This window comes from Saccoglossus kowalevskii, chromosome 21 (assembly GCF_978046115.1).
Source record: "Saccoglossus kowalevskii chromosome 21, keSacKowa6.1, whole genome shotgun sequence".
NCBI classification, from domain to species: Eukaryota; Metazoa; Hemichordata; class Enteropneusta; family Harrimaniidae; genus Saccoglossus; species Saccoglossus kowalevskii.
In genome coordinates this window covers 5,073,299-5,089,669 of record NC_140661.1, presented here as the reverse complement: position 1 = coordinate 5,089,669, position 16,371 = coordinate 5,073,299, and the positions used below count along the sequence as shown (strand labels likewise).

Below are 16,371 nucleotides of genomic sequence, written 5' to 3'. Positions count from 1 at the left end.
CCTCAATATTTGTTTTTGGTCGTGTATGTCTACCTTTTTTTGTTTTTGGTCGTGTATATAGGTATTGTCCCCCGGATGTTTACAAGCATGTACCCTAGAAATATTAGGATATATGGTCTAAGCCAAAAAAAACAACAAAAGAAGACCGAGAAAGGGGTTGTAATATTTCGTATTTAAAAAAAGATCCCCCTACAGATTCTCTCGACAAGGATTTGTTAATTTACATGTTGCATAAAATCAAGATAAGCAAAAGTTATCGTGAGTGCGAGATTGTACATATTCCACCTTTTGTGCACGGGTAAACTTTGAACTCAGTTTGGCGGATTGTTACGTTAGGACATTTTACTGCAACATAATGGCGCAATAGTTCCTGCTACTTTGCCTGGGTGCGATTATTACACTGTTTATTTTCATTGTAGCTGATTTGTTAAATATAAACAACACATTCAGAGCACATATTTCATTGATTTGACGATTGTCTGAACTTTTCATAGCGCAACAAGTACTTAAAATAGTTCGACACTCAGAGTCGCCACGCCCATCCTATTATATTACTCCGCCATATTGCAGAGGAAGTTGGGTGAATCACAAATTCTAGTTTATTATTTCCTGGTTAAGTTTGACTGCTGTTAAATTACCGAATGATCCCACGTCATATTGACAATCAGTGAGGTGAGTACACATTTGTTGAGTCTGTCACGCCGCTGTTCTTGGTGGGTGTCATTTTGTTCAAAATGTTAAACATACGGCGAAAAACCCGCCGCCGGTATTTTGGTGTGGTGCCATTTGAGTTCATCGACTGTGTTGATTTCAATGGGAGAAACCGAAAGCTTTTGTCACTGTGCTGTAGTCGACTGGTTTGTGTATGTTGTACCTCACTGCATGCAAATAGTTACTTGAATTCGGGTGTTAGCAGACGTATTGAATCAGAACTTGCGCTACGGATGACAGCCAGGGCAGTGAATCGGCATGACTCTCATCAGCGATAGCTCCCGTTGAATGTCGCCGCAATAAAAGTTCACGCGACTGTAAACTTTACGTGCAGTGTGTTATTATTTGACAACTCGGCGTTCTCCATTACTTGTTTATTTATAAAATATTGAAGTAATACGTTGTTTTGTATTACACGGCGTGGTACTGAAGCCTGTAGTGAACTTGTCCATGTTTCGATTTGGTTTATTCAAACATTTTAAAACGCGGGTTAAGTTGATCATAATATTTTTATTTGTAATGTTTGTGTTTTTTGTATCACTTTGCGTATATGTAAGCACACCAGTGACAGGTTGAGTCGCTAGTCCGAGTTGAAACCTACATCGGTCCCAAAACATGTGTGAATGGCCCCCATTGTTTACGAATTGGGAGGTCCACGGCGAGGTCACTGTTGGTGTATGACTTCTGCTTTTGTGTTGACTCAGACATTACTCACTCACTCGGTCGTTTTATTGTCAACATAACATATTAATTAAAGTTTATAGTCCTTGTCAAATGTGCTATATTATTGGCACGTGATCAGTTTCAGTTTTGAGCTGCAATCAATTTCACAAAACAACAGCATGCACAGTTCAAACAAACATATTTGTACCAGTGGGTTTTTCATCTACACAATTGCCTATTCCATTCAGTCGCAGGTCGAGGAAGGTTGTTGTGGATTGATGTGTATCACTGTTATATAACAATACCTTTTTCAAATATCAAAAGTTCTTTTTTATACTCGCCTGTTAAAAAATATGTGCTGCAAGAAATTTTCTGTGATTTGTTGTTGGAGACAAATTTTCACAAATTGCTGGATGTGTTCAAAATTGTTGTCGATTTTTTTCTTATTTAAATTTTACTGGTAAATTGAATATCCTGGTAAATAATTAATAAGATGATGTAATACATTCGTGACATTGATAACTAAGTTTTTCAATAAAATAATGAAAGTATAGTTCCTTAAAAGCAATGCAGGCTCTATTGTCTGGCATTGTTGTAGAAGGAGCTTCTGAGTCTGATATCAACAAAGATGCAACCTTCCTCCATTTTAGAGATTATAAACAAAGGTAATTACATAACGAAAAAAAGACTAGAATTTGAATAATCCAGAGTGGCAGATTCTTCCATTTTTTTTTGTAGTAGAGTACATTTTTATAAATGATTTCAACATTTCATTGTCTATATATTAATGAATACAACTATGTATACCTGATAGTTCACCTTGCTGTTGTGCCCTAAGTAGCAAGAAATCCTGAAAGAAAGTCAGCTATCCTCACTAGAAGCTTATCTACAAGCATCTAAGGGCATCTATTCATCTAAAATTATATAGCACAGTTTAGTGTTTAAACCTAAATAGCATAACATTTGTTTACTGAATTAAATTTACAATGAAAAGTGTGATTAACAGTGTAAACAACTTAAACAAACATGTCCCTTGATTCCCTTGTCCAATCCCTGGGATTGACAGCTTCCTCTTTAAAATAAAAATAATATTGTCATGTTTTATAAATACTTTGTTGTTTCTAGTCTGGTGTATGTTCCACCAATTTTAGTTATCATTCTATTGTTGTGTTGAAGACTCGCTGAACAATACACAATGTATCTTTTTATTTGGGTTACCACTGACTGAACCTTGTAATTCCTCTGTTGGTGCTTCTAGTGAATGCCTGCTTGTCTGTAAACTTAAGAACACTCAGTTGACCAGATTATGAAAGGTCAAATAGGTTACGGACATCACAACATTATCAAGAGTTTAAATTAAATTCTGCTTCTCTATTCAGGATTTGAGTGGAGTCATTAAAACATATGCTTATCAATTGTCATCATCAGTGATATGCTGAATTTTACCAATTCAAGTATGTTCTATGATTAGTTTAAATTACTTCCCTATTAATTGTGATTTATTATTGTACATCTGTCACCTTATCTCTAAGTTACAGCATGCAGTAATGTTATGGTATTACATAGGTATCTGTATCCTTCCTTATTGGGAAATGCAATATTTCAAATATGGAATGATTATGCGATATTTAAAAAATGGGCAAATTTTAAAGCAAAGTTCATAGATAGGAAGTGTCATTAATTCACGTAGTTTGGGGTGGAGAAGATATACAGTGTATAACATGGATTTATAAGATGACTGATGCAAGGGTGATGTGATCATAAAATCGTCATTTACATGTAAGCTTACATTTCTAGAAATTTGTATGAAAATTAGTGATTTTGTGAAAGAACTTGGTCATGTTCACCTCAGATCGTTTCTGACAATGTCTTTGCTTATTTGCAAAGCATGTAATACACTCGTTGGCATTTTTTAATGGAGTGATACTATTGGTTAGAAATGCGTTTGATTGATTCGCACGAACTGGGGTCACTTTTAAATGTAGGCAAAATGTGAGAGATCGCTTCTCTTGATATCTTCACTGCACATCACCGTACATGGTTATACAAGTTGCAGACTGTTATCTTATAAATTCTTGATAATAAGAGTTTTACGATATTCTCCTGTCCTGTCTTTGTGCATATATTGCAGTATTCAATTTGTGAAATTATAATATAAAAGTGACACACAATTGTAATACTAAGTGAACTAGAAAAACTGCATGTTGCTTTATTGATATATTGTCTTCATGTTATATATACTCATGAAAGTTTTACCATCAGCAGAATTGTGTTTGGAGTCTTTTGCATGTCAAGTAATATGTATACTGTAATACATACAATAGCTATGGTATCTGCAAATAATCGTATCAAAAGTTCATAATCAAATACCCATACATCATCAAGTAGTACTGTGGATTTAATTGCGCTTGTGTTTTCTGCATTCTTTTCCAAGTGTAAAGTTAAGTCACTAAATCACACGCAGGATTCTCCGGTCAATGATCTAGGCATATCACTAATTCACACGCAGGATTCTCCGGTCAATGATCTAGGCATATCACTAAATCACACTCGGGATTCTCCGGTCAATGATCTAGGCATATCACTAAATCACACGCAGGATTCTCCGGTCAATGATCTAGGCAAACTATAAAACAAATATTTGATGAAAAGAATTTTTCATTAAGATTTGTCTGAGATGCACACCAGACTCTTGAGTTTCTGTATAGTCTTTGTTTCGTCTCTTTTGAATTTCATACATTATTTTCATACACCAATTTAGTTTAGTACATAGATCTTAAAAATACAGGTCTATGTTTAGTGCAATCTCAAAGCAGTGTTCAAAGGATTCATTGTAGTGAAAACAAGCAAAACGTTTGTTTGATGAATGACGCAATACATCAGATTTCACTCGGCATAACTCATGAATACTGTAACTTTCACATTTTATATTTGACCAAAGTTACTATAATTGAAAGGCCTTGAAACAGTTTTGCTGACTGTACAAAAATAGTCTTTCTTGATGTCAACTACTGTAGATTACTTTATTTTCACTTGGAATTAATTTTCACCATTTTCACTGAAGGAATGATTTGGTGAAAATAAAATCCAACGAATATACCTTTTTCATGTAATTTACATACAACTCTCCAAAAATCAGTGAAAATTAATTCAAAACAAAACACCTAAAAAGTCTTTTCAGCAAAAATTAATTCCAGTGAAAAGAAAGTATTTTACAGACATGAGAAGCCAGGCCATTTCTATGAGGTGTGTATTCATGTTTTTGACCTTGAGATGATAAGGCACTTATAAACAAAGAAATGCGTAATGTTTCTCACAATTGACATTGACATTCATGGTGGTTGTGTTTACCCATGGCAATGACTTTGTAGCATTTACTCTCCTAAAGTAGAACACCTGGATTGGTTTTAATCACTGTTCCCATGCTATATTAACATGTGTCTTGTATTGATTTTCTGTTTTTAACATTTTTTCCACCAGACTTTCTCATCTAAATATTTCTTTACTTTTTTCTTGTATTCTTTAATATTTGAGCTCTAATTTTGGACAAAATTTGAGTCTATTTTCAGTTTTAACTCAATTTGTCCCATTCTTCTGAAGGAAACTGCAGACTTACATGTATAAAAGGGACTATTTTGTGATGGAAACTGGTGGTAAAAAAGTTAAGGCTTTAAAATGATCTTGTATATTTCGTTTTTCATTTTAGTCTTCAAAAGTAATTTGCTTTCTTTACCAAATGAATGATATGCCTGGGTTTTGTATTCTAATTTCATTATACTGACTACTGAGGTATAAACTAATTAAATTGCGACAATTAACAAAACTGCATTTCCAGGAAAGGTGTATGTACCTTTGCTGGCTATGTTTTTTTTTTGCACATGTACATTTTAGGTCCCAAATTAGTTTTTCATTTGTCTTTGAAAGGTTTTGAAAAGTCTTAGAAATCAAGCAAAGCACAATGGAAGTACAATTTTCCAGTGCAAAGCAATTTGTTTCTTTGTGTTCCTAGAACAAAAAAAACAGCCTTATCTCTGAAACTTTTGACACAATTGTTTCAGACAAGATGATTGTGGCGTGTACGCTTAGTGTTTTGTTCATCCTCAGTTTTCCAGTCCACTCAAGTCACTACTGCATAAACCTGCTGTGTAATAAACATTATTATAGTGCAACTTTCCAGTAAGCAACAAATCTTGGTCATATTTGGCAGCACATTATATTATGGCTTTGCAATGGCACTATTACTGGTTTTGGTGTCACCCTCATGGATAAGACCCTTACTTTGCCCACCAAATGCCATTAGCGATAAGAACTGTCTAAATCTTGTATTGACCAGCTGTTGGTATTTAATGTTTGGATGAGGGTCCCCTAAGTCACATAATAACCCTCTGCTGGTATTTGATGCTTTAACCACCTGTTGGTATTTAATGTTTGGATGAGGGTCCCCTAAGTCACATAATAACCCTCTGCTTGTATTTGATCTTTTAACCTCCTGTTGGTATGTGATGTTTGGATGAGGAGCCCCAAGTCTCATATTCACCATCTGTTGGTATTTAATGTTTGGATAAGGGGCCTCTAAGTCTTGTATTGACCACAATTGGGATTGGAGCCCTCTAAGTCTGTGGTATTACACATCTCATAATGTACATGTGTGTTGTGACACTCTTAAAATGTCACAGCTGTTGAGTCCACATGTATCAACACTAACAGGCATTGTGTCCAATATTGTCATCTTGCCATCGGTATATGACCTAATTATGTTTTTAAATTGTCATAAAGTCAATAAGTTCAAAAAATTGAAAGAATTAATATACCGTAATATACTTTATTTTAGCTCAAATTAATTTTCTCTTGAAGACTTTTTAGGCATTTTGACACAGAAGCATTTTGCATTTATAAATTGTTATTGAATATTCAAATACAAATGATATAACCTATAGCAAAAATAAATTATGAGAAATGTACACATTGATTTTCATCATGGATATGAAGTAAGTTTTCAATATTATTGTTTGATGTTGATGAACAAGTTGGATTTTAATTTATCTTGAAATGTAAAGTTGTTTTTGCTGCACCTGACTTAATATTTACTTGATGAATCACTGAAAAGTAGGCTTGTGCAGGGATTGTGTTACTTACCATGGTATGCTAATAATAATCTGCACATATACATTGCTGTTCATTTTTCATTGAACAATTATAATTGTGTGACAATGTGCTGCAAACTGTGTTTTTAGTTTATAGTGAATTATAATTCAATGTGTTCACCAATATGTCATATCAAACCGAAATCTGAGTATTATTCAGTAGGCAGGTACATGCACTCTTACTCGTACTTGAATACTTTGTACTAAAAAGTGAGTGAATTATTAAAAACATGAAGTTCCAAATCAAAACAGTAGATCAGAGATCCTGAGCTTTGTTTCCAGTGTCTTTGAGTATTTTTGGTGGTCATTTTTGATTACCAAATGTCATAATATCTACAGTTGCCATTCATGATTTAGTTCAGGTATCCCAAAAGAATGTTTTAGCAAAATTTCAGGAAATTCCTGTCTCAAAGTACGTTAGCCACAACCATTCTTAAAATCTGAAATGAACACAATGATGCTAGAACCATGCTGAAATCAAGTCACTGTTCCTCCAATACAGTACAGCATCAAATTTGAATTTATCTTCCCACAATGTGAAGCTTATCTTTGATTCATTCAGGCTGTGATGAACAACTGTTACATATTATCAATGCAGGGCTTGAACTTCATAGAATGCAATTATTATTAAATGCAATTATTATAACGCTCAATGAATTTGCCATGGTACCCTTTGATATTCTCTATATATATATATATTATAAATTTCGGTTTGGAAAATAGATGCCCACTCAACTCTGAAGTTCAAGCACTGTAGTATCATAAATTTTCATCTTTAGAAATGTTTCAGATTTAATATCAATTTAAGGTAAGTGAAGACTAAAATTATTTCCCCGCTGTTGAATTTCATAAATTGTTTTTTTTTTTTATTTGTGCAAAATAAACACTGATTGTATTCTATATGGCATCAATGTGTCTCTTCTGTTTGTAATATATTTCAACTAGTGCCAGGTCTAGTGACATTCTCTCTTCCATTGGGTAATGACATGGAACTATAAACCCCAGGAAGAACAACGAAACTAAGAGGATTAAAAAAACCTTTGTCTTAGTTTATCTTACAGTGCTTTCGCTTTTGTTTCCACGACATTAGTCATACTCCATGTTAGTTGCCGCCGATACGCCAGTTTCAACCGCTTTGCTGGAAACGGAAAACTTGAAAAAAAAATTTCATATCTGCGCAGTAAAATATTTCGTTCACTACGCATGCGCAAACAAGTCGGTCTGCAGGGTGACCTTCAGTGTACCGGAAATCATGCAACGGGTCGGAGTTTTAGCGAGTTTTCATAATTTTTAATGTCGTTTTTAGATTACTTCTTGTTTTTTTCAACCCTCGAAAAAATAAGGTTGCGAAAGTTTGCGAAACATGGGGTTTGGTGAGCTGTTTGTTGTCGAGATATCCCGACTAATTCCGTGTTTCCCTTCGATCGCCAGAAGTGGCAATGTGTTTTTTTTTCCCGTTGAATGTCGATCATTTATCAGTGTTTTTGTCTTGGCGCCATTGTTTTTTTATGCTATAACCGGAACAACTCGGTCACGTGATCTCCCGGAGTCGTCCGATTGACTCCGAAAATGACCGATAGTCGGAGATAAACGTTCATTTGCGTAAATCGGCTTATTTTTAATGCGACAAAATAAACAGTCAAAATAAACATTCGACATCGCGGCAACTATCATAGTTCAAAGGAAACGAAGTGGTTGTTCTTCCTGGGGTTTATAGTTCCATGGTAATGATAACACCAGTCTAGATTAAAATCACTAATACAGAAGTCATCCTCTCATTAAATAATGGTGTCATGTGTACACTGTTTTACATGACATGTGTACCTAGACAGACATAGAAATATGTACATGCGTGACTTGTCCATTGCAGTGTCAGTTTCATGTAGATTAAAATCAAATTTTACACTGATTGTATTACTGTATGTATTCAAATTTAGTTGTCACTGTAATTTAAGCAGCAGGTGAAATTGAAAGGCCATCATTTGGTTTTAAAATAGGGATATCAAACTGACATTTTACAATCAAAAACAATTATCTGTATTTCAATGTGATTTTAAAAAACGTATTAGAAAATAATCTGCAGTCATGCTGTTCATGATACTTCACAAAGAAATAACTTAGCGCAAAATCATTTCTATGTGTTGACTATAAATGTTATATTAATTTAAACAAAGATTAATTTTGATCGATAAAAAGCAGCAACTCAAAAAAAATTAAATATGACTCTTATTTAGGTACAAAAACATTTTTGAAACTCACTAGAAACTAATCCAATTAGAATATTCATGGTATATGTAATTGCTTGGTTCCCTATCACTTTAAAGGTTGCTGACCTTCCATGTCAATTACCTACAAATATAGACATTGTACACTGAGGGTAATATACCATACCCCTACCCTGTCAATTGCCCACTAGTACAGACATTGTACTGTGAGTGTAATATACCATACCCCTACCCTGTCAATTGCCCACTAGTACAGACATTGTACTGTGAGTGTAATATACCATACCCCTACCCTGTCAATTACCTACAAATACAGACATTTTACTGTGAGTGTAATATACCATACCCCTACCCTGTCAATTACCTACAAATACAGACATTGTACTGTGAGTGTAATATACCATGCCCCTACCCTGTCAATTGCCCACTAGTACAGACATTGTACACTGAGTGTAATATACCATACCCCATCCCTGTCAATTGCCCACTAGTACAGACATTGTACACTGAGTGTAATATACCATACCCCTACCCTGTCAATTGCCCACTAGTACAGACATTGTACACTGAGTGTAATATACCATACCCCTTCCCTGTCAATTGCCCACTAGTACAGACATTGTACACTGAGTGTAATATACCATACCCCTACCCTGTCAATTGCCCACTAGTACAGACATTGTACACTGAGTGTAATATACCATACCCCTTCCCTGTCTATTGCCCACTAGTACAGACATTGTACACTGAGTGTAATATACCATACCCCTACCCTGTCAATTGCCCACTAGTACAGACATTGTACACTGAGTGTAATGTACCATACCCCTTCCCTGTCAATTACCCACTAGTACAGACATTGTACACTGAGTGTAATATACCATACCCCTACCCTGTCAATTGCCCACTAGTACAGACATTGTACACTGAGTGTAATATACCATACCCCTTCCCTGTCTATTGCCCACTAGTACAGACATTGTACACTGAGTGTAATATACCATACCCCTACCCTGTCAATTGCCCACTAGTACAGACATTGTACACTGAGTGTAATGTACCATACCCCTTCCCTGTCAATTACCCACTAGTACAGACATTGTACACTGAGTGTAATGTACCATACCCCTTCCCTGTCAATTACCCACTAGTACAGACATTGTACACTGAGTGTAATATACCATACCCCTACCCTGTCAATTGCCCACTAGTACAGACATTGTACACTGAGTGTAATGTACCATACCCCTTCCCTGTCAATTACCCACTAGTACAGACATTGTACACTGAGTGTAATATACCATACCCCTTCCCTGTCAATTACCCACTAGTACAGACATTGTACACTAAATGTAATATACCATACCCCTACCCTGTCAATTGCCCACTAGTACACACATTGTACACTGAGTGTAATATACCATACCCCTACCCTGTCTATTGCCCACTAGTACAGACATTGTACACTGAGTGTAATATACCATACCCCTTCCCTGTCTATTGCCCACTAGTACAGACATTGTACACTGAATGTAATATACCATACCCCTACCCTGTCTATTGCCCACTAGTACAGACATTGTACACTGAGTGTAATATACCATACCCCTACCCTGTCAATTGCCCACTAGTACAGACATTGTACACTGAGTGTAATGTACCATACCCCTACCCTGTCAATTACCCACTAGTACAGACATTGTACACTGAGTGTAATATACCATACCCCTTCCCTGTCTATTGCCCACTAGTACAGACATTGTACACTGAGTGTAATATACCATACCCCTTCCCTGTCAATTGCCCACTAGTACAGACATTGTACACTGAGTGTAATATACCATACCCCTACCCTGTCAATTACCCACTAGTACAGACATTTTACTGTGAGTGTAATATACCATACCCCTACCCTGTCAATTACCTACAAATATAGACATTGTACACTGAGTGTAATATACCATACCCCTACCCTGTCAATTGCCCACTAGTACAGACATTGTACACTGAGTGTAATGTACCATACCCCTTCCCTGTCAATTACCCACTAGTACAGACATTGTACACTGAGTGTAATGTACCATACCCCTTCCCTGTCAATTACCCACTAGTACAGACATTGTACACTGAATGTAATATACCATACCCCTACCCTGTCAATTGCCCACTAGTACAGACATTGTACACTGAGTGTAATATACCATACCCCTACCCTGTCTATTGCCCACTAGTACAGACATTGTACACTGAGTGTAATATACCATACCCCTTCCCTGTCAATTACCCACTAGTACAGACATTGTACGCTGAATGTAATATACCATACCCCTACCCTGTCAATTGCCCACTAGTACAGACATTGTACACTGAGTGTAATATACCATACCCCTACCCTGTCAATTACCCACTAGTACAGACATTGTACACTGAATGTAATATACCATACCCCTTCCCTGTCTATTGCCCACTAGTACAGACATTGTACACTGAGTGTAATATACCATACCCCTTCCCTGTCAATTACCCACTTGTACAGACATTGTACACTGAGTGTAATATACCATATCCTTACCCTGTCAATTACCCACTAGTACAGACATTGTACACTGAGTGTAATATACCATACCCCTTCCCTGTCTATTGCCCACTAGTACAGACATTGTACACTGAATGTAATATACCATACCCCTTCCCTGTCTATTGCCCACTAGTACAGACATTGTACACTGAGTGTAATATACCATATCCTTACCCTGTCAATTACCCACTAGTACAGACATTGTACACTGAGTGTAATATACCATACCCCTTCCCTGTCTATTGCCCACTAGTACAGACATTGTACACTGAGTGTAATATACCATACCCCTTCCCTGTCAATTGCCCACTAGTACAGACATTGTACACTGAGTGTAATATACCATACCCCTACCCTGTCAATTTCCCACTAGTACAGACATTGTACACTGAGTGTAATATACCATACCCCTACCCTGTCAATTGCCCACTAGTACAGACATTGTACACTGAGTGTAATATACCATACCCCTATCCTGTCAATTGCCCACTAGTACAGACATTGTACACTGAGTGTAATATACCATGCCCCTACCCTGTCAATTGCCCACTAGTACAGACATTGTACACTGAGTGTAATATACCATACCCCTACCCTGTCAGTTGCCCACTAGTACAGACATTGTACACTGAGTGTAATATACCATACCCCATCCCTGTCAATTACCCACTAGTACAGACATTGTACACTGAGTGTAATATACCATACCCCTTCCCTGTCTATTGCCCACTAGTACAGACATTGTACACTGAGTGTAATATACCATATCCTTACCCTGTCAATTGCCCACTAGTACAGACATTGTACACTGAGTGGTAATATACCATACCCCTACCCTGTCAATTGCCCACTAGTACAGACATTGTACACTGAGTGTATTCATTGCTTGGTCTTTGACAAGCAGGTATGCGATAGAAGACGTGTACAAATACGGTCTGAAATCATACAATGGTATCATAGTATACACCTATTGTATTCATTGGGGGTTCGCAATGGAATTCCTCTGTATTCTCTACCAGTGTCTATATCTTCACACGTACAATAAATAAATTCCTGTTGGCTGAAACACTGAAATTGAAAATATGGTATCAATAGCAGTGGTCCATGTCGTTAAGATACAAACAAATTTAAAACAGAAGTAAACAGGCAATATTTTGAGGGATTTTTTGTCCTGGATAATGGCTAAATAATTACTTTGTTTTTTTATTGATTTAGAGACAGTAAACAGTTGTATGGTACCGTATATTATTTTAGTTTTATATATTCATATTTTTTCAATTACATGTATATTCAGTGATATTCACTTTTCCATTGTGATAATGCATTACTGAATGATTGAAGTATTTATAAATTATCAAGCATTGATATGGGTTTATAAATGAATACTTTATTTTCGCTGGAATTAATTTTCGCTGAAAAGGCTTTTTGGGTGTTTTGCTTGGAATTTATTTTCACTGATTTTTCATGAGTTTAATGTGAAATATAGGGAAAAAAGTATATTCGCTGGATTTTATTTTCACGGAATCATCCCTATAGCGAAAATAAATTCCAAGCGAAAATAAAGTATTCTACAGTACTTTATTTGCTCTGTTTGTTACACATGTGCTTGTAACATAAACAGAAGTGTCTATGTTTTAAGTAATCTTCCAGCATACACTACATGGTTTAGTGGTGGAATTCTAATACAGCAAACCCAATATCCTAATTCACAGAACATGTAATTAACGTTTTAGCTCTGTCTGCTCAAAGACACTAGAAAATACACGAAATGTATTGGTCTGCTTCATTCCACCAATCACTCTATATATGGCTCAGTCTCACACGATGTGCAGAAACAATTACCATATTTATTCTATTAGTAATGCATTTGCTTTTGTTTCTATAGTTAAGTAATATTTTAATTAATCAGTGTACAACAAATTTGATTTGAAGATATACTCCCAATTGAATAAATCTGGTATTACTAATATGTATAGCATTGTTTTTCTTGATACCAGTAATACTGATGGAAGTGTACTACACCATACATTGCGATTGGAGTTGTTAGATGATTCTTCCATTGCTGCTTTCATCAGAATTTCATGCATTCCAGTACTTCTAATGTTCTTACTCAAATTTCATCAGATTGTACTGGTTCATTGATAGTCTAGTGTTTACAAGTAAGCCAACTACTTGTAATGTAGGACAATAGTATTGCATTTCACCACCAGCAGTAGTATGTACTGGGTAATACAATGTACTTTATATCAGTGACTGTTTGCAATGCTTCATGTCAAGAATATCTGCTAAGATTGCTTAGTCCAAGGCCAACACTGTCACTTGTACATGTAATTCAAATGTAGTCAACAGTTTTTCACTTTTCTCAAAACATTTTGTGGGTCAGTGCAATAAGTACTACTGGTAGTACATCTGTGATTTGGTAAGATGACTACCATATTTGCTTTGTTAGTAGTGCATACATTTATTTAAATAACTTATGTGTCTATTGTCATATTTTAATCGTCCAGTGGACATTAAATGCAATATTTTTGGTTATGTGCACTATTATTGGAGATGTATTGATGAAAAGAATTTTTTTTTTTAAATTTATGATTTCATGTTGTTTAACTTTGCACTTTCTGAATTTGCTTTGGTATTGTTTTATACAAATGTAGTAGCTCTAACATGTACATTTGTATAACTTACTAGTTACTGTACTGAGTAATCATATTTAAAATGACTAAAGATTTGTATATTCTTAACAAGTTTGGCATTTCTTAGCTTTTGCTAACCACTGTTTTCTCCCGTGCGTGAACCCAATTGGATCTGCCCGATAAGCAAACGTACGAGATTACCATGAATCTTAATCTGTACTTCATGAACACTACTATTAATTGCAGTATTGCAAAACAACGCTTTTAAATTTTCAGTTACTGCTCATTTATCCTTAAAATGTTGTATATCACGAAAACCTGGTGTGTTAGTAAACACCCCATACATGTACCTATGAATACAACATTGTCATTCCAAAAACTACCTAAGGTCAAAAAATAAACTGTGTGGTTCCATAACATACATGTACACTTCACATGTGAAACAATTGGATAGCTCTGCTGTTGACTTTGTTGACAGGGTGGAGCTGTTCATATTACTGGTTGCCCGTTGGCATTCACATTTTTGACACCTTCTTGAAAAGTGGCCAGTGTTCTCTCCAGGAAAATATATGCTGATTTACATAACAATATGACAAGTTAATCATTTTTATTGTATTCATTGTTATCTTCAATTGGCTCTATTGTTTATCAAAAAATGTAAGGGAGCGCATGGCCATTGCATGAGGGCGCTCTGCCCCTGTTCCCTTGTTTAAAAAAATTCCTGATAGATTATATATTTTATTTATTTATTTGACTTTGGCCAATGAGTTATTTTCCCCACTGATAGTGTAGTACAACAGACAACAACCATTGGACTTTAGTTTGAATCCTTGAGTAAGTTAGTCCCAGATTTGATTTGTATGCCATAACAAGCTGATATTCATGCTTGCGTTGTGAGTTGGTTTGATTGATGCTCATTACATGTACCTTGTCATAATGACAGGAACATGGTTATATAGTCTTGTCAAAACCTATGCATGATGTTGAAATGCACTGTGTAACCCCAGCATTTGCAATTTTTCACAAGTCAGTCAAGACAATAGGGACATTTAATGTTCCTGCATTTCCATTTTGTACGAAGATATAAAAAAAATGTGTGCAACTCTGTGTTCTGCATAAGTGTATTTGCTTCTACCACTTTTACTTGAGTTATAAAGTCTTGTACACACTACCTGATCAACTGGGACTATCATGCATCTTTTAGACTTTCAGCTAACATTTTCATTGTTAAATTACTGATGTAACACATATTGCTCATTTTTCCCCACCCAGATTTTTTGCTCTAAGTTGACAGAGGAGAGCTATAGATATTTTTGATTGTTCATCATCCACTTTACATTTTCAACTTCTTTTTAAAAAAGGTAAATTTAAAAATATGCCATTTTGAACTTCTTCTTTAAAATCCTATCCCAATTCCTTTGTTTTATATCCTTGAAGGGCCCGCTGACTGCCGCGTAGATTGTCAAAGTCAATCATGGGTCACTCTATTCAAAAATGTAAAAAATATAAATGATTATGTTCCCATCCTTGACTGTCTTTCCATACAACTAATACTATTAACAAAACTACATGTAATCCTTGACTCGACTGGGACAAGGATATAGTGGTGTGATACCTATAGTGTAGTGGGTGGTACCCACCACAGGGTAGTTACCTTGGATATATTCTTTCTCTGTCCTAATATTATCATATTAGTTCCATGCATTTGACTGAGCTGTATGGATTACAAACGACTAATTTGTAAAACATGGATTTAAAAAAACCAAATCTTAATCCAACTCAAGGATCCATCAGGCTAGAAGTTCAAGTCTATTGAGCTATTGATTGATACTGAGAACTTGAAGGATATTCATGTCATCTTTGTATTTGATATATTATTCAATAGTATTTCTCTTTTCATATACCTATCCCCTATGGCTGCATGTGTATTTGAAGGACTTTGAGTAGTTGTAAGGTAAACAATATTAGCTCCACTGTCGACTGAGTCGCCTGTTGGTGTCAAGATCAGATTATCGATTTCTTTGATTTCTAACTCACTACAAATGTACCTTGGGTGGCTCTCTCTCAGATAGTTATTGTATATTTGCTGTATTAGAAGTGCATTTGAAAAAAAATTGCACATAAATTGAACATTCCATCATCTTATTTTGTCAATTTTGCACTTATTTGTGTATTTTCTGAAAAGTGTTATTTTTGGACTAAATTTTCTATCACTATAAATCTTCATCAAAATTTCTAAAAAAATATGAACAAAATTGTGGTTTATTTTAGGGGTTTGAGGTTAAAAGTCAGACAAAGCATCTAGACATTCTCGTGAAGAGTACATGCAACTGATTTCTCACATTTCATAGCTCTGACTTGTTAGTTTGAGTAATAATTAAACAGTGCTATGAATCCCGATATAGTGCCATGAATCC

At 35.5% G+C, this 16,371-nt stretch overlaps 1 protein-coding gene across 2 annotated transcripts in view; it reads left to right on the top strand.

Moving 5' to 3' along the window:
- Positions 1-534: 534 nt before the first annotated feature.
- The window catches only part of LOC102805194 (CDC42 small effector protein 2-like), a 41,628-nt gene continuing 25,791 nt past the window's right edge, over positions 535-16,371 (top strand). Inside the window, exon 1 of one of the 2 annotated variants that reach the window (XM_085495152.1) lies at positions 535-672. The gene's annotated coding sequence lies outside the window, so the exon portion shown is untranslated. The remainder of the gene's footprint in view (positions 673-16,371) is intronic. The other variant, XM_085495150.1, reaches the window with a different exon arrangement.